The 20,289-nt window shown below is 42.1% G+C and overlaps 1 long non-coding RNA gene across 1 annotated transcript in view; it reads left to right on the top strand.

Annotated features, from left to right (window-relative positions):
• Positions 1–7,755, top strand: part of LOC105995700 — a 32,316-nt gene extending 24,561 nt beyond the window's left edge. The window contains exons 2-3 of the long non-coding RNA XR_001175578.1: positions 7,009–7,099; positions 7,657–7,755. This is a non-coding gene — a long non-coding RNA (uncharacterized LOC105995700). The remainder of the gene's footprint in view (positions 1–7,008; positions 7,100–7,656) is intronic.
• Positions 7,756–20,289: the final 12,534 nt, after the last annotated feature.

The following is a 20,289-nucleotide window of genomic DNA, read 5'->3' as shown; positions in this document are numbered from 1 at the left end:
TCTTACTTGTTCTTATTATCAAGAAAGGAGGCCAGGGAGGCCAGACTGCTCAGGAGATTTCCTTCGTCTAGTGAGGGACTCAGTCTCCATATCTGTAAAATGAAGTGACATGAGTAGTACGTACTCCAGAGGATGATCTGGGAGGCCCAGGAGAGGGTGTGCCCCAGGCAGTGAAAATGAGCCAGAAAGAGAGAGGCAGCCTGAGAACATTGAGAGAGCCAAGCGCTCCTTTGGATTCAGACGGGGTACTTGGTACATTGAGCTCTGGTCCCTGGAAGAGCCATGTGATCCAGGAGAATTCTGGATTTATTGTTTACTGGGTTTACTCAGTTCAGAAACATTTTCTCAGCTACCATTTTCTTTCTGCAGAGCAAAAAAAAAAAAAAATACCTGGTGTATTTTGTGCAGGGGTGTCGTGAGCTAGTGCTCCTTGTGTGTTGGTCTCATGTTTGATAAGCAGATGTGCTGTTGCTTGAAGTATGCCTCCAGACCTCCAGACCTTTTTTAACTGGTCATTTTTGAGATAGAGCCTTATTTTATTTTGACCAGGCCTACCTGAACTATGATCCTCCCATTTATACTTCTTGCTATAGCTGGTCCGACAGGCACAAGGCATCATAGCCTGATTTTCTTTTTCATTGAGACATTTTATTGAGACACTTCCCCCGCTGGCATTGTACAGAGATCCTCCTAATCTCTGGTCTACCCAGTAACTAGAATTATAAGCATGAGCCATGGGTGCCCAGCTCTGTGGCTAGTTTTAAAAGGTGTTTAAATCAATAACCATTTACTTATACCCATGGGAGGTATATGCTAACTGCTCTTGTATTATATAATTCTAGCCCCAAGGTGGGAGAGAAAAATGCCAGCTTAGCATTAGGAGAGGGAAAAATTCTCCTCTTCCCACATCCAGTCCTTAATCACAGAACTGTACTTACTGTAGTTACGTCCCCATTTAGGTAATTACATGTTTATATGTCTTGTCTCCCCTCAAACACAAACTAGTGTCTGGTCCCTATCATGTTCTATCAGAGCTCGGAACACTGGCTCTACCCACCTGTGGGTATAAAGTACAATTTGCTGACAAACTGAGCTTGTTTATGCTAACCAATATAAATACACCATATATTAGACTGGTTAAAAATATAGAGGCAGTCAAATTCCCAAGAATTAAAAAAATGAAAGTTCTTTTCACTTTTTTTGCCTTCATTTTCATATATATATATATATATATATATGAAGAGTATCTCACAACAAATGTTTATATATATATAGAGTATCTCACACCAGATATGTTTATACACTTGTGTATGTATGTACATATGTAAGGTATGTATCTGTATATATATATATACATGTATATGCTACACATGTGGGTATGTGTATACTTAATGTGTGGATTAAGCTTTCAAGTCTGTACACATAACAGAAAATCAAGTAGACCCCAAATTACCTTAGAAAAATCTCATCTCTTTCTTGGAGATCCATCCTTAGAAACCTGAACAGTAGGTTCACCGTGTCCAGTTGCAGTTTGCATCTCTGTGGCTTGCTCTCTTGGGAGCACTGGAGGCTAGAGTCTAGTCTAGTCTAGTGTGTGTGGGGAAGTATAGTGGGGGTAAAAAAATAAAGTTTTCCTTTTATGTTTTCAAGATGCAGAATCACACTACATGTGAATGTGTGTAGACACGTATATATCCAATCGGGTATTATATCTGTATGTGTGTATATACCCGTGGTGTATTATAATCTAAACACTTCCTTCCATTTTACAGCTTCGTGCAGTTCTAACGCAGACCTGAAAGACAAAGTTTCCACCCCGGGAGGAGGGAAGTCAGAAGTGATTTGCTCACAGCCGGTGGGAGGCGGGGCCTTAGCTTACTGCTTGATGTTTGTCCTTAATTGTACCTTACTCAAAGCTGTGTGAGTTAGGGCAAGGAAGGGTGTCTTTAAAATGGTGGGTTTATGATATCCCTTCAACAGGACTGGGAAGGACCCAGGCTCACTCCCTTCTGTTTACAGAGGAGGGAAACTTGCCCAGGTCAGACCTTGTTAATGGCAGGACAAAGAGCTAGTGTGGCTCTCAGCTCCATCCCCTTCTCCAGCCTGTCTCCTTCCTGTTGTTCTGGGCTGATACGTATCATGACTATAATGTTGAAAAAAATATTAGTACACATAGATAACTCTACAAAGAAAGATAAAATTACCTTTAAAAAAAGGTTGATTTACCTGGTCATTTCAGAATGGTAAGTTATGAGAAATAGCATTTAGATCTCATTGGTGGAGGTTTTTATTGTTAATGGGCACACTCATTTGTTTTGAGCGATGGGACCTTGATTTGTGACACTGCACAATTCAAATGGCTACCATTTTTCTAAAAAGCAGCCAAGTATAATATTATCTAGAGCCTTAAAAACGTTCTAAGCTGTTGATCTAGTAATATTGAATCTAGGGGAAACTTCCATAGATAATCAGGTATGCAGCCAAAGGATGCTACATCCAGCAGGACTTCCCATCTCACTCCCACAGATAGCTCATGTCAGTCATGTGACTTTATGTAAATGTGCAAGTGGTCGGGGGGAGGGGACTGGGGGGGCTCTCCATGTGTGATGCTGAGGAAGAAATAAAGCCAGCCATTTCTTCTTTCCACTTGAAGCTTGCAGTCTGTATCTGGAAGGCAACTAGGCTATATTCCTAGGAGGACAGCTCAATTTCTTTCCATGTTATGATTTTAGAAAGTAAAAAAATAAGTAGGTATGTCATTACCAGGCATGAATACATTGGTGAAGAAATAGAAAAGAAAATGTCTCTTTACTGAGACCCACCTCCACTTATTTTTCACCATTTACGAGGCAGAACTTACCTCAAATGATTACTTTCTGGCAAAGGCAAATATTTAATTTTTAGTGGCTATAGGTTTCTGAGACGGAAAACTGTTGACAAACCAAAGGAAACTATGTACCCGTTAGAAGAAGTACAGTTATAATGTACCTTTTCATGAGAGAGGGGGAGGGATATATATATAGTATATGATTGCAATAAAATTATATCAATAAATATCAAATAAATATCTTCAGGTGAACACAGAGGTGTAAATCCAGTTAGTTCCAACTCCCAAGAAGCCCATTAGAACATACTGCATAGTTTATAGATGGTTGAGTTACTGGGATTATTTTTAATAGTGAGGTTAGTTGCTATTAAAGATTATTGGATGCCGGGCGCTGGTGGCTCACGCCTGTAATCCTAGCTACTCAGGAGGCTGAGATCTGAGGATCGCGGTTCAAAGCCAGCCCGGGCAGGAGAGACCGTGAGACTCCTATCTCCAATAAACCACCAGAAAACCGGAAGTGGCGCTGTAGCTCAAGTGGTAGAGCGCTCGCCTTGAGCTGAAGAGCTGAGGGACAGCGCCGAGGCCCAGAGTTCAAGCCCCACGACTGACCAAAAAAAAAAAAAAAAGATTATTGGAAAATCTAGATCTCTGATTCACATTCAGCTAATTTATATTATGCATGCATATAATCATATAAAATTTCCATACCATATTACATAGTATTTATTATATATCCAAATAATAATACAGACAATATGTTTTTAGTATAAATTGCATATTTATATATAATGCCTGTGGGTTATTTATCTTCATGATCTTTAAGCAGTTGTATGGAAGGGTTCCAGTTCAACCTGTCAGTGTGTGAGTACAGTCCATGGTGATCAATATTAGCCCTTTCATCCCAATGCTCCCAACTCACCTTTCCCATGGGCTCCAGTTACCTGGGCTCACTCTCACATATATACATTCAATGTTATGATTGTATTCACCAGCCTTCCTCTCTCTATTCATCTGCCTCTCTCCCCTTGGCCTCACTCTCGGCCCCCAAGACATATTCCAGCTTCCTGGTATTCATTTTGGCACACTGTAAGTTAGTTGTTCAAAGGCGTTGCATCACGGGAATCCTGCCCCCTGCCCACACCAGTTGAGTTTATAGATATACATATTATACGCATGTTATGTAATACTTCATTACATATGCAATAATCATATGGATTTTATGATACATTTGTAATATAAATTGTGTTTGCATACATAATCTCTTTGGATTTCATGAACATATGTGCAAGAATCAAGCTGAAAGCCTGAAACAATTGTTCAACATGAGAATGAGTTGGGCGGCTGGCTGGATCAGCATGGCGTTTCTGTGTACAAGCAAGCATCCTTGTAAGTAAACAGTGGCCTTCAAAGTCACTAGATGGGAAGAATCATCTCTTATTCAGAGTTCACACCCTGTGGGTTAGACACTGCTCAGGGGTTTCCCAAGGATCTGCTCAACTCTGGGATTTCCCACTGAGATTGTGGTCATCTGTGCTAAGGAATTTTAGATGCATCCTCATTTCCTCTTAACTTCTAAATGAAATGTTGGTGGGCACCTCCTAGATGGCTAGGTGCTGTACATGACAAGTCTTTGAGCAGACAGTTGATCAACCTGCTCCTGCTCCCAGCCAGCTCCATCAACAGAGCGGGCCATCCGTATGCCCAGGAACAACCATGCAGGAGGAAGTGCTGAGTGCTATTAGCAAACGTGATAGAATGGTAGGTGTTCCACCACTGAGCTCTACCTGAGCTAAATACCCAGTCTTGTCTGTATGTTTCTTAGATAGGGTCTCCTTGTGTATCTGGGGTTGGCCTTGAGCTTGTTTTATAACCCAGGCTGGCCTCAAACTCAAGATCCTCCTGCCTCTGCTTCCCAAATCCTAGGATTAGAAGCATGCTGCATTAGAAGCATGTCTGACACAGGTGTGGATCTTAATGTCCCAAAGCCCAGGTGTTGAAGGCTTGGTTTCCACTGGTGGTGCGGTAAGGAGGTGGTGAAACCTTTAGGTGTTGTTTGTAGCAGAAGGAAGTTAGGTCTCTGGGTGTCTGCGCTTTGAAGATCATATGGTGCTTGCTCTTCTCTCCCTTTTGTTTTCCACCTGCCGTGAGTGAGCAGCTTTGTTCTTCCACGGACTTCCTGACACAACAAGGGAGCGAGGAAGCTCTGAACCTGAGAGCCACAGCAGACCTTTCCTTCTTCACATGGTTTACCGCAGATATTCTGCCAGTGACAAAAGCTGACCAGTACCCTTTATCCAGGCAGATCACAAACATACACAACCAATACGTGAGATGAATTAAAGTGGCAGTACACTAATGAGTCATTCATTCTTATTCCTGGCATTCATTTTTTTAAAATGCTATTTTAACCCGTGCAGTACAGTTGACCACGGTTCCCTACTTTTGAAAATGGTCGTCTCCCATTTGTGAGAACAGCAATTCCAAGGTTTCTCAGTTTAGTTGGTTTCCTCATTGGCTTTAGTAGCTGTTACGGTTGAAAAGATGCTTCAGGGACACAAAGTGAGTGTGTGGGTGCCCTGTGGTGGGGTCTTTCTGCATGGCGGCTGGCGTCCTCAGAATGGCTCCGTTTTTGGTGAGAGCAACTTCTAAGTTGATCCTCTAGCTCTGTTATGTGTAATGTCAACCAATCTTGGTCTAGGTACTCACCTACCAGCTTTTCTGCTTTGTTTGGTTTTGTTACCTGAATCAGATCTTTCATCATGAGTTGCTGTTACTTTTCTATATTTTTTTCTGCAGCATTGGAGTTTGAACTCAGGGCCTTCCATTGTCTGTCACTTAAGCCAGGCTCCAACCCTTTTGGGCTCTTGTTATTTCTGATAGTGTCTTGTATTTTTGCTGGGGTGAGCTTGGACTATGATCCTCTTATTTTTACCCCTGAGGAGTTTCCAAAACAGGCATGTGTTACCACAGTAAACTTACTAATTGAGATGAAAGCTTAACTTTTTTTTTTTTTTACCCAGATTGACCTTGAACTTTGATTTTCCTGGTGATCTCTGACTCCTAAGAAGAGATGACAGGCATTAGCCATTGTACCTGGCCATTTTCTACAAGCTTTCAAGGCCGTGCATATTTTGTGCGTATCACTTCACAGAGATTAAACACCGTACACTACATAAACCCACTTAACAGGGCACAAATAAGTGTTCACATGTCCCTGGAGAGGATAAGAGTGTCCCTTTCCCAGATGACAAGGCCGGCTTCTCCTGGAACAATGTCCCCTATAGTAAGTGAAGATCACCATCAGCCTCCAATCTCTACACAGTGACAAGACTGTCAATCCATATAGTGGACACACATAGAGTATATTCCAACTCATTCTTAAGATAAAATTAAAAATATTGTGATATCTTCTTTGCGTACCCCCACTGATGGTACAGAGTCCAGTGAAGAGCTCGGGACCAAACAGAAGGCTCCCTGTCTGCAAGAAGCAGAGGGGACAGAAGTCAGGCTGCACCTCTCCGGGGAGCCCTGAAATGACACCCCCTCCCCTCCAGGGGGCAAGTAATACCCTAGCTATCTACCAAGCCAGATAACGATGAGCAACTACAGCACATTTTCTATTTCTTTGGGACCCTTTTGACAAAACAATCAGATTTCCCCTGCCTCATGCCTCAAGTCTCCCTAAGTCCTCTTAAACCTCTGCTGATGGATGAGAGCCGGCTGCCCCCCTGTTGGTGGAGTAACACATTAGCTGGTCCCATTAGCACCAGCATTAGGACCTTGATGCACAGCTCACGTGCAATCTGCCAAGGATTTGTGTTAGTAGATATGTCCAGACAGATGGTCTATCTTGGCCTTTTCTTACGTCTCAGACTCAAAGTGAAACACTGTCCCATCTAGACCTTTGCTTTCTCCAGAATGTTTCCTGGCTCAGTGCGTGACTGCTAACTCGGCCTCTTCCCTCCCTCAAAGGCCCAGTCTTCCATCTTCTCTTTTGCTAGTGAATGTGTGCCTTCACCAGCCGTAGACTCCAGCTGGGGCCAACAGTTCTCCACTCTATTGGCCTGAGAACATCTGTATGACCCCCAGGCCCCGAGTTATCCTTCAGCTGTTATGTTTGTTGCCTGACATCTTCCAAATAAACATCAACACCTAAACCCATCGTCCTTCATCTTTTGTAGGGCATCAACTCTGTTGGAAAACCTCTGCAGTATCTAACCAGAAAAAAAGATGCCCAAAGATATAAATCACACGTCCAGTTTCCAAACAGAGGTAGGTTGTAGACCTCGTGTGAAGTGAGGATCTGTGTTTATAAAGGAAGCTTATTGAGTTGATGTCTTATAAGCTATTTCATAATGAAATTAGTTGTTTTTTTAAAGTTTTTTAATTTTTATTGCTGCTTTCCCCTCTCCCGTGTGCTTTTATGAGGTCAGTTTTGAACCGTTATACAATGTTTACAGTATGGCTATTTATATTACCTGGGATGTTTAAGAGCTGTTCATTATGGCATCATGTTTATCATTAAAGATGTGGCGGTGAGGTTCTCTGCTTTCCCATTTGTTGTCACCAAAGCCTGTGTACAGACTACTAGTTGTTTACCCAAAATCAATTTCTCTCTTTATTCCTTACTAAGAGAACCCTAGTTTTGTTGGAGGTGGCAATGTGCCCGGATGAAAATTTACATTTCCTAGTCTCCCTTGTGAACAGAGGTGGTTATGTGGTTAGATTATTGCCAATGCGAATTTAAAATGCTCTTTAAAGGAAGGATGAATGAGTCATCTGAAATGTGCTCCTTTGAATCCATTCTTTCTTCTTTGCCCTGAACACAGATGTCATGGTTGGTGCTCTGATGGTCATCTTGCAATCATGAGGCAGCCTAGAGAATGTAAGTCATGTATGCAGATGGTGAAAGAGAGAAGAAAAAGAGAGAGAGGGAAAGAGGGAAAGAAAGAGAAAGACATACAAATACACACGAAGAGAAGAAAGCTGAAAAATTAGTAACTTTGGAGCTTCTAATGAGTGCTGGCTTTTCTTTTTCTGGACCTTTTGTGTTCAAGTCACTTGAAAGATGAATAAATGTGTATTTGCACACACACACTATCCATGTAGTTATACGTAAATACAAATTTCTTGTATAAATATTTTCATGAGTTATAAACATTACATGGTAAATCTTCCCCTCATTAAGAAACTGATAATTTCAACAAATTCAGTGGAGTCTTCTGAAAATGAGTTTTAAGCAGCTTATTTGTATGTGATGATAACAAAATGCACATGGACCGTTAGCCTACAAATAACACATTCTTGCATGAATTCCTAATTTGGAAGTATTAATGTTCCTTAATTTCTCTTCCCACTGCCCTCTCCAAACTCCATCTCTCCATATTTCCACTGGTGTTGTCACCAGGTAACAGATTCATGGCACACATATACACACACGCACACACATGCGCACGCACACACTTTTCAAATCTATTATCTAAAAAGACAATAAACAATTTCGGACTACGACTCACTAATTTCAGGTGTTGAGCGGAGTCTTTTGGAGACCAGAAACTGGAAAGGAGAATCTGCCTCCTTGCTCTTCTATCGCCCAGAGTCACAGAGAATGGGAAAAGTGCACGCTCGCTATCAGCATGAAGTTATCTTACTCAAACGACCGCTGTCCTTGCTCCTCCTGTGACCTTGTGTGTGGCAGCTGGTGGTCTCTGGGTGCAGTGTTCTGATGTGCTAGTTCAGGCACACGGTGGGAAGTCTCCCTGAGCAAGGGAGATGCCAGCGTTCATGCCCAGGGATGGGAAGGGATGCGCAGAGCAGCCCTTCTGCTGTGTATTGTCAGTCAGACCCAGTAAAACTCCGGCCAGGATCTAAAGGAATGCGAATTCGATTTCATACGTTACTAGGTTTAACACTGCTTTGGAGAAGAGTAATCCGGACAAAGGCTATTGTTGTAACCATCTTTAGAAGTACAATGAGTTGGGATTGCGGTGGCCGCACACACCTTGCAACCCTAGCCTCAGGGGAGTTGGAAATCAAGAGGATTACAGTTCTTGCCTGGACAAAAAGCTAGTGAGCTTCCATTACAACAAGGTGGGTATGATGGGGCACATCTATAATCCCAGTGACACCGGAAGCACAGGTAGGACTGCAATCCAAGTCTAGTCCCTATCTGAAAAATAACTAAAGCAATGGGCTGGAGTTGTGACTCAGTGGTGTGCCTGTGAAGTGTGAGCTCCTGAGTTCAAACCTCACCACTGCCCAAATCAACAACAGCCAAAACACCCTATGATCCGTACCGGTCTCATAGCAAGGACTGTGCTCTGTGGCTCAGTCCTGAGACCTGACTGGAGGTTAGGTTAGCACCCAGGCAGAGGCCTGGCAGCAGCAGACCCAGCATGGGGTCTCACCATATGAGACGTGAGCGCCAAGGACTCTCGACAGCCTCAGGACAACAGGACACCGGCTTCCGTGAACTGGGTGGAGGTTCTCAGCTAGGCTGTGCGATTCAGGGGGAAACAGTTGAAGCCTCTCCAGTACATCTACTCTGATCCCAGGTCCCAGTGCTTCCCTAGGGCTACTTCCTTCCTCCAGGGCGTAGACTTCGGTATTGCAGGTCTGCCTCCTCTGGGTCTCGAGTCTACTGTGCGCTTCTGGTATTCTTACAATGGACAAGGAGACAGTGAAAGCCAGGGTCTACTAGGGCCCGGCCTCCACGGGTCAGGCAGGGAGCCCACAACCCATAGCCAGAGGGCTGAACACCGAAAGGAGCCAGAGCCTCCCACGGTGCAGAAAAAGCAAGAAGATGACCAAGTTTTGTTGTGAAATTTATGATTTTTTAAAAAAAATGTTGACAATGATGTAAAAAAAAAATCAAGACTCAATGTGAGCCAAACATAACATGTCTATTGGCCGACACTGGGTAAGCAGGCCTGCAGCGAGAGACATGCGGTAAGCATAGGCGGAGAGAGGAAACACGTGACCCAGCTCGTGGAAAGAGATGGGGAACAGATGGTTGTACAGAGGGGTAGTAGAAGAGTCTGGAGAGCTAGATGGGGCCTCAGGTCCCGTGAACAGGTTATTCAGGAGAAAATGTGTGCAGAGAAATATTTTAGGAAGATATATTTGGGAGCTGGGGAAAGGATGAGTCAGACATGGGAGAGACTAGAATACTGTTTTATTTAAAGATAGGATTTTAAAGGATTGGGACTTCTGGGTGTGTTTTTTCTTTCTTTCTTTCTTTTTAACTGTAAAATGGGGTCAAAGTTAGTTTCATATTGAGCTGGAAGATTCTCCTCCTATGAACCTGGTGCAGGCTGAGTTCTCTGTTACCTCCTGAACAAGCAATTCTGATGTGGTTGCTGTTCCATGGCTTCATGGAAGGAAGCGCATGCATGCATGCATGTATGTATGCATGTACGTATGTATGTATATATGTATGTATATGTGTTTATTTTTGTGCCAGTCCTGGGGCTGAAACTCATGCACTGTCCCTGAGCTTTTTGGCTCCAGGCTAGTACCACTTGAGCCACAGCACCACTCCCAGCTCTGTGTGTGTGTGTGTGTGTGTGTGTGTGTGTATGTGTGTGTGTGTGATTAATTGGAGATATGAGTTTGAGTTTTCTACCTAGGCTGACTTTGAACTGAAATCTTCAGATCTCATCCTCCTAAGTAGCTAGGATTACAGGCCTGACCCATAGGCTCTTGGCTTTACTTTTTTTTTAAAAAAAATCTACAAATGGGGTGACATTTTTGTTTTTTTGTCTACAAACATTTCCTCTTTCTGCCTATGTTTACAACATGTGTCTCATCGAAGGCCTGCTACCTGCTATGTTACAATCCCTTGTATCCTATTTCACAAGCCTTAGAGGATGCTCCAAACCACAAATGGAACTGAGCCTTGCAGGGCCAATGGTTTTCCTATCCATGTCATCTAGGATAATGTTTCGTTTGTAAACTAGGAACAATAAGAAATTGGCAAGAACAACAATCACAACAACATACTGTAAGAAGTTAGTTAATTTTTGGAATCCTCCACTTAGTATTTTCAGACTGCATTTGCTTGTAGAAGCTGAGAAATGAGGTCATGTGCTCTAGGGGCTGCTTCCAGCCAATAGCTGACCATTAAAACATTCTTCCAGTTCCAGCCCAAATTGAAAGCAATGGTGACAGCCTCAGGTAGTTGGTCCCATTTTTCCTTTGCTCTACAGATATATAAACATATAAATATTTGTTTATATATTTTATGTAAACAAGCAACACATATGCTTGTGTGATGTCCTCCTGTGCATTTGGATATTTCCCAGTCCTTTTCAACAAGCCCATTTCCTTTTATAATTAAAAAAATCCTCTTTAAATATTTAGGCATATTGGAAGAAGAAAAGCAGGGAAGGAATGATTTGGCCATCAGAGGTCTCACTACCATTATCACAGAGGGGAGGAGTAAGAGAAAGGCTGAACAAATGCGTTGTTGATTTCCTGGGGACCTGGGTACTGGCGGAGTGTGTGGAGGAGAGAGAGGGTCCATCACTGGACATTACACTACAGGGGACCCCATCTGGGGACGGGGCATTCCATACGCCACTGAGGAGGTGCAGATGGAGGATCTGTGGGCAGCAAATGCAAACTCTCACAGGAATAGCTTTCTGCTCTGAGGAGGATGAATCACCAACTTCAACATCAGAAGACTCAACATCTCTTGACCAAGTGGCAATACGGTCTCCTTAAGAGAATGCTATATTGTAGGCTCACTGTGTGCATGTGTTGCTGCTGGAAGGTCAGACCTAGCAATAGCTAGGGTCCACGCTGTTGGGCCCGTGTGTAATTACCATCTCTCCTTTCAAAGCCATGCCATTCATGGAAGCCAATGACAGAGGCTGGTGAACATCAGCTGCCCAAGTCACTTTGTCTACCTGTGTATTCTGCCTTGTTGACTGCATGCTTTCTGGTAACTGGTCTACCTTCTTCTATGTTCATTGGAACCACTCAGCCACAGAGGCGGGCCTTCCTGAGCATCTTGGTTTTGCTCCTGTCCTAGGTATTTTGGGTTCATGTTCCATGCATGCTTCTCAAAATGCTGTCCATGAATGACTGCACTGGTTATCTCGTAGGAACTAATCTGAAATACACTTTCTTGAGTCTCACTCCTGATCCACTAGATCAGAACTCAGGGGCTATTTACGTTATGCAAAGCTCTTCTTCCTTTGTGGGATAATCATACCATGGAAAACTGTTCTTCCGTAACAAGAGAACCTTGTGTAACCATCCTGCTAAGTGGAAGAAGTCAAACATAGAGGGACTAATCCTGCAGGATTCCTTAAGAGATGTATTTTATATAACCAAACTCATAGGATCAGAAAGCCAAATGATAGCTGCCAGGGGTGGTGGAAGATGGGGGAATTTCATTCAAGGGATATAAAGTTTCACTGATGCAAGAGTAACAGTTCTGGACATCTCCTGCATAACATTGCACCTGAGGCTAACAATACTCTACGGTGTGCTTAATGTTTAAGAAGACCACATCTCACACTAGCTGTTGTTACCACAATAAAAATACACTAGAGTAATGGAAAATGTAACACAGAAAAAATAGAGTGAGAACCACTATTCTGTGGAACAATCCAGAACCGAAACAAACTGTTCTTGGCCACAAACTTTTCCTGTTTAATTAGTATACATTAATTATATGAAAGGGTTACATTGTCTTATTTCCATCCATACAGCATATAATGTACTTTGATCAAATTCATTCCATTACTCTTTCTTATTCCCCCTCACTCCTATTTCAAAACAATTTTTAATGGATCCCATTCTAGGAACTGTATGGTAGAGTGGTTCAATTTAGCAAATATAAACACAGAATGTTTGAATGTTGAATTTTAGAGAAACAATAAATAGTTTGCTCACATAAGGTTGTGCCAAATATCCCATGCTACATGAAATATTAATCAGTTAATTATTTTAATGGCTAATTATTGGAATTAATTATTTATCATAATCATAAAACTGATAATAGTTCTATTAGGAACTTAATTGCATGACCCAATCAGTATTTGGGACATACTCACACTAAGAAGTTAGTTATTATTTATCTGAAATTCAGAATTCACTTAATGTGACTTACTTAGGTACTGTCTATAGGAGTTATTATGAATTTTCTCCTCCATTGTAGCCCAGACAATGAGGAACGTCGGACCTTGCTTTTATTTCTGTGACTGCACCTGCTCAGTGTTCCTTCCACCTGTTTCCTTCTTTATTAACATTAATAAGAACCTTTGATTTAGGGTTGTCCCTCTCCCCTGAGAGATAATACAATTCATTCCAAGAAATAAACCTCTCGGTGATTTTTTAAAATCTCAGATGAGTACTTTGTATCTCATAGGAACTCAAGATTAGCTCACGCTCAATACATTGGCTTCTGCCAACCCAGCCTGGTCCCCATGGACACTTCTGTACAGAAACTTACATAAAATAACATTCCTTTGCCGAGTCTCATTCCCATCCTTAAGGACTCTAAGTGTCTAAGCACAAGATTTTTATTAATAAAGTGTTTCAGCAAATTAAATATTATAGACATGTTTTAGAGTGCATGGCACATGGTACTTATAGTATGTGTTTTGACACTCACATTCTGTCTGGCTTAAAATGTGCTAGTCATTAAATCTGACATCTTTCTCCTAAGAGCTCTTGGCTCAGTCCATTGCGGGTGAGTTTATAGCTATCGCCCTGTTAATTCAAGTCATGATGGAGAGATCTACCGATGGCCATACCCCTCGATTTGTGGGGAGGGAAATGTCGCTACACAGAAGTCAGAGTGATTTGCTCTAACTTTTATGTGTCATTGTACAGATTTTTTTCTCCTTTTCTATCCATTCTGGGTACTTCAAAGCCAATATTTGGTTGCAGTTTCCTGAGAGCCTTTAAGTGAAACTAGCTATAAGAAATCAGCCTAGGAAAAATACTCTGTATTTATTACAGTTCCCTCAGACCCCTGAGCAGACACCATCCTTACACTCAAGAAGCAAGCAGTAAATTCTGAGGCCCATTTCATACTGACTGAAATGATGGAAGCCGCCAGTCATTAAAGGCGATGAAAGCGATAAATTCTGCTCCATATTTCAACTGTTGATCATTGCCACTTAAGATCATCAATCAGCAAATTAATTGATAGTGCCTCTATTGATATTTCTGTTCATTTCAACAATTTATTCACAAGTCTCATAGACGTTTTCATGCAGGGAAATGTTCTGAAATTCGCCAGTTATTTAAAAGATAAATATAAATCCTGTTTCATGTTTTAGCTCCCTTCTACATCACATGTGTAAGAGTTCTACATTAAAATTAGGGGTATCTATTCAGTTACTCTCCAAATCTGGCCACATCTGGAGAGGGTGGACAGACTAAAAGTCAATGCATGGTCCAGTTCCCAAACAAGGAGGATCCTGGAGGACTGAGGTGGCATAAGAATTACTATTGGGAAAAAGAAACAACAACAACAACAACAAACCCACCTGCTTATTGAATCGGATGAAAGCAGTTGGGGAGTCTCTAAATTCAAGAGAGTATTAGAAGGAAAAGCGACAGCCAGGAACTTCTCACTGATGAGTGACAGACAGACCAATTTCACTTGTAAGTCTTCATTCACAACATCCACCAGATCTTGTAGCCAACGCAACTTCATCTACAAACTGCTGGCCCATGATAAGTGATGTTGCGGTTTGAATGTGCAGTGGAAACTTAAATCCCCAAATGGTTTCATGGTCATTCTTAAAGAGCCTGAAGTTGTGAGTTCAAGCTATTTCTCTCTCATTGTCCCTTCCTCTTCTGTTTTCTGCCATGAGCAGAAATGAAGGACCCCTCTATCTTGCATTTCCCAGCTTAACTGTAAGGAGAACAGGTATGGTCTTTGTAAATTACCCAGGAGACCACAGACTAAGATACCAGGTGAGGGTACCATCATGACTTTCATAAATATACCAGTAAGAAGCTGTTTTAGATTCCTGTATCCTCTCCTGATGCAACCAGTCGCCAGGTGTACCTCACATTGGAAAAGTCATGGGTGCAACTTGTTTTGCTTTGGTTTTTCTAACACCATCCATCCATCATCCCTTTACCCCAGACCTCTCCCTCCCACCTTGCCCCCATAGCCTCTTCTCCCATTTGGGAAATCTGAGCCCAAATCCCAGTCTGCCCTGAGTGGATGTACATGTGAACTCATGGGCCAGAAATGAACACAAGAGTTCATGCGGTGCTGGGCACCCAATTCATTCTGAAAGTCTTTCTTTTTAAAATAATCACCCCATGTTAAGATCATGGGTTTTCTTTGTTGTACTGCATCCTAACCCTTTCTATCTACTTAACTCATACATTGAATCATTACTGTCTTCTGATAGCAGCTCTCTATTTATCATTATTAAACTCATTTTATTGATCGCATCCTTTGCTCTAGTTTGTCAATTGAATTTTAATTCAATTCCTTCTACATTTGCGATTCCTTCAGCATCCTACAATCTTCACATTTTTATTAATATGGTCTCCAGTCTGTCTTCTAGGCTGCTAGTTGGTATTGTGGTGTGATGTTAATGAGTCTGTTTAAATGTTTTACTGCTACAGTACTCTATTGGAAAAATACTTTACTTTGACATAAAGCCACTAATATGAACTTTTCTGTTTAATTTTTTGCCAATTTCCCATGCAGTTTATAGTAGTCGCATGACTCATGTGTCTCTAGTCCTCTTCTGAATGTTTGCAAGGGAAAAAGCATTTGTTTTGCTGAAATAACACCATGACACCCTCTTGCATTCTTTACCTGAAGTGCTTCTAACTCCACCAGACAAATGCTCAACCTTTCTCCACTGCCATTAGTTACAGTTAAAAAAAAAAAACCACAACAAAAAAACAAAATTCAAGGCAATGTTAAAATAATATAAAGCCTTTGACAGAAAACTACAAATTCTAGACATTTATACTTAAGGCTGACACAACATCCTAAATTCATTCTGGGGAGTCTAAGTTCTAGTCAATACAGGATTTTTCAAAGGGTTCCCCAAAGACCTTCTTGTCACAGATAGTTGCTGTATGTGAAAGAAGGGGTTTGAGATAAATTAGGGGATTAAGACAGAGATAGCCCTGAGCTCCCTGCAATTTCTGTCTGAGCAATATACATCTTCATAAAGATGATAAACCTTAGCAGCATAGCTCTGCTCTTGCTTCGCACCTTCTAGTCACAAATTCTAGCAGCTTCTAGAATCATTGCATTTCAGAGATGCTTCGCTAAGCAAGGCTGTTCTCTATTTCCATATAAAGACACAGAGCTGGAAAGAGTATTTCTGCACACAAGGGGTTTCCAGCCACGAGTTCTAGCCGGGAGTTCACCCAGCTCGTTCCAATTCATCCAGCCAGGACCACACCTACCTGCACGGCTGGTCTTCAAAACCCCAGGGCCTGCTTCCAATCCGAGCTTTGACAGCATAAGCCGTTGTCAGGCTGAAGGCCTTGTCATTGCTCCCTTTCCGCTTTGGACATGTTACTTCTCCAGGCCTGGAAATGTGCAACTTAGAATCTCTTTCCAAATAGGGAGCATCCTCAGTGCTGGTAAGTAGTTTTCAGGGTCCCTAAGACAGTTCCCATCAGCAGGACCGAGGCTCTGGCAGTCAGTGGCACTTACCCCAGGCCCTTCTGCAATACCCAGATGACAAACATACAACCAGTCTAATGGAACTGAAATGAAGAATACAGTTATTCTAAATCAGTAAGTTTTGCCTGTATAGCCAACCACCTGATCGTGTCCCCAATGAAGACAACAAAGGAAAGAGAATAAATGTGGCTTTGCTCCAGGTTCGTGTGTTGGCTTTTGAAGACTGAGTGACATTTCTGTGACACTGACTCCTAAGGCAGCTGCTAGTACACCTGTGCCATTCCCTGGACTCTTGGCTCCTATGGTCTATGTCTCTTGGCAGTTTTAACTGGCCATATCTACCTTGTTCTCAGGCCCGGCAGGCCTCAAAGGCCTAGTGAGAGGTCAGATGATTAGATTGCTAGATTGCAACTGTTTTCAAGAAGGAATTAAAGGAGATGTTGGTAGAATTTGAAGTGTGAGAATTGGTGACACTAGGCCTGATCTGTCCACGTCCAATGGCAGCTATATAAACAATTTTTAAAATCCTAGTAGCCATCCCACAAAAAAGTAAGAGAAACATTTGAATTAAGTATTTCTGTTAGTAAGTCCTCTGGCTGGAGAATGTGTGCTACACAACTTTCTTGGAGTATCATCCTCTTCAGTTAATCTTAGTTAAGTATTCTCCCGAGAAGCAAAAGGTTAGGGTGCATATATAGAGGCACAAAGAGATTTTGTTGTTGTTGTTCCAGTCTGGGGCTTGAACTCTGGGCCTGGGAAATATCCTTGAGGTTTGTTTTTGTTTTTGCTCAAGGCTAGAGCTGTACCACCTGAGTCACCACTGCTACTTCTGGCATTTTGGTGGTTGACTGAAGATAAGAGTCTCTTAGACTTTCCTGCCTGGATTGTCTATGAACTGTGATCCTCAGATCTCAGCCTCCCAAGTAGCTAGGATTACAGATGTGAGCCTCTGGTGCCTGGTTCAGAGATTTACGTTAAGGAATTAACTTCTGCAATCATGGAGGCTGGTAAGTCAGCCTGCAGGGGAGGCCACACGAGACCCACAAGACAGTTGAAGTTGTACTTGAGCGTGGAGGTAGAATTCTCTTCCTCTAAGGATCACATGGACTTTTCTCTTAAGCTCTTTGAGGACCACCAATTAGTGGGGTTCATCCACATTATGGAAGATAGTCTACTTTACTCCAGGTTTGCTGACATTAAATGCAACTTACATCTAAGAAAAATGCCTTCCAAGTGACGTTCTCATCTAGGGTTTGACCAAACATTCGGGAACCATATCCTAGCGAAGTTGATTCATGAAGCTAACTTTTACACCAACCAAAAAAAAGAATTGAAGCAATGCCTTCCATGGCTTATCCAAGAAGTCTGAATGGATGTGAGCATGGATTTGACTGAGACAAAGCAAGTCCTTTTACATGTTCCCTTAAGTTGTGTATTCTCCTAAACTGTGCACATTTGAAACACTTTAGCTATTCTAACAGCAGGAAGGATAGCTTCCACATTAAACAAATCAAATAAATTAGAGAAGGATAAGCCACACGAGCAGGCTGTGTACATGACATGTGATGGTGACATTGTGATCAGTATGCCATGACATCAGTTCACCACACCATGAACAGCCTGTGCCTGGCAGTAGCTGGGATGTTTTCTCTATCAATCTATCAAATGAGTTGGGGACTGGACTCAGGGCCTGACAGTTGCGAGGTAGGTGCGATACTCCTTCAGCCACACCTTCAACCTTTTTGTGCATTGGTTATTTTATGTCCAGGTAAGCCTGGGCTGTGTCTTCCCCTACTTTTACTAACTCATGTGGCTTAGGATGACAGACTTCTACCACTTATCCCAGCTGTTGGTTAAGATGGAGTCCAAAGAAGAACTTTTATTTTTTGGCCTGGATTGGCCTAGAGCTGATCTCTGCCTCCCAAGTGTCTAGAATTACAGGCATATCTGACTTCACAGTATTTCAATATAGAGGAGGTTTCCGGGGATGAAGCCCTATGATAAGTTGAGAAGCAGCAACTGTTATTTCTATTTCTTATGTGTGTAATTTCCACAATAAAATATAACGAATCAGCAAATAAATACTTCCAAGGAAATGTGACCTACACACAAGGAAGTATTATTCAGCCATAAAGAAGATCAAATTTAATGGTATCTGTAGGAAAATGTATGGAACTGGAGATCATCATGTTAAGAGAAATAAGGTTAGAAAGAGAAACGTTGAATGTTTTCTCTCTTATGTGGAATCTAGACCTAAAACAATATGAACATGAAAGAGTGACTGCTTACTAGTAAGAAGGGAGAAAAGACAGGAAAATTGGGATGAATATGATCAAAGCACAGTATATAATACATGAAAACAGAAGAATGAAACCCACTAAGATGATTAAAACATGGGGGACTGAGGGGGGATGAGAGAATATTAGAGGATGTGAATATATGAATTTATGAATGTATGGGTATGTCAAATTGAAACCCCTGTGTGAGTAATATACTGGAATAAAAAACTAAAAATAAAAGGAAGATGAAGCTGAGCATCAGAAAGAGCTAGCCCTGTTATTTACTAGTTATAGGTCGCTGGGTGGTCAGTCTCACTAAGATGCTTCCCTCCAGCTCCATTTGTAACCACCTGTGGGGGACAAAATGGAGTTGAGGAGCTCGTGTGAAGCCTCTGATGTACAGCTTGAACAGATGCTAGCTCTTCTTACACCAAGTACTGTTTGGTAGCAGCGGATGGAAAATGACTTGCACTGAAAGCACTCACTCTTTCCCCATGCCTTACCTTAAAACCATCCTTGTTGCAATGGCCCTCCCTGAATAATTTCCCTTCCCTTCTCCCCGAACAAATGCATCCTGTGATCTTGGAAGAGAACCTGAGACCAAGACCACACCTGGAGCTGATGCCCCTCGTGGACACAGGTGCTGCTGAAACCTTGAAACTCCTCCATCAAAGTAAGATTGCTCAACTGCATCTCATCCACTTCCATTGCCCCTCCTGACTTCACTCTTTCTGCCTAATACGGAAAGGAACCCTAGTTGTAAGGGGGATGCGTCATTTCCCCCTTCAGCCCAGCTGAAAGACTTGGCTACCCCTCCCAGGTTTTCCTCCCAAGTAAAGCATGTTTGACTGTTGAGTTCGCCCTTTCTGCTCTTTTCCTTTTCTTACAACACCAGTTCAAACTTCATGCTCGTACACAAAGTACAAAAAAAAAAAAAAAAAAGCCCTGGCTAGTAGCAATGAGAAACGATACTCTTCCTTTCCAAATCATTATTCTGCCACAACCCATACTTTGTCTAAATGCATCTGTGCAAACATGAGGCCATACATCACAGTTCACAAGTGCTTTAGAGCAGAGGCTAAGCTTTTGGAGGGCCAGAACGCTGTATGTTTAGTGTCCTGAGAGCCTGAAGTGACTCTCAACTTGCGGGCCCCAAAGAGAGACAGTGCAGAGAAACGGAAAATGATCGAATGGTGAGAAGTGCTCGCTGGTGGACCGCAGAATGGATGCCCCCATTTTTGTGTGGATTTCCACATGAATGTGATGAGGACAGTTCTGTGCAGTCAGCTCTCGATGAGCCTTCCTAGAGAGATGTCAGAACCCTCAGGAAAAGGTAGAAACTTCATCTAAATCAATAATTTCAATTTGTTTCCAGTTTATCATTTGACCTAGTGGAAAAGATAACGGATCCAAGTATTAGTAAATACCACCTTTTCATCTGTTTTGATGCTGGAGAATATGTTTTAGAAGTGGGAATGTCACTTATGAAACACTCCATCTACAACGCTCCTAGACCAGGAGGCACAACTAGTAGTTGGGATTAGTGAGAC

Source organism: Dipodomys ordii, unplaced genomic scaffold (genome assembly GCF_000151885.1).
Source record: "Dipodomys ordii isolate 6190 unplaced genomic scaffold, Dord_2.0 Scaffold119, whole genome shotgun sequence".
NCBI classification, from domain to species: Eukaryota; Metazoa; Chordata; class Mammalia; order Rodentia; family Heteromyidae; genus Dipodomys; species Dipodomys ordii.
This window is presented reverse-complemented; position numbering and strand designations above follow the sequence as displayed.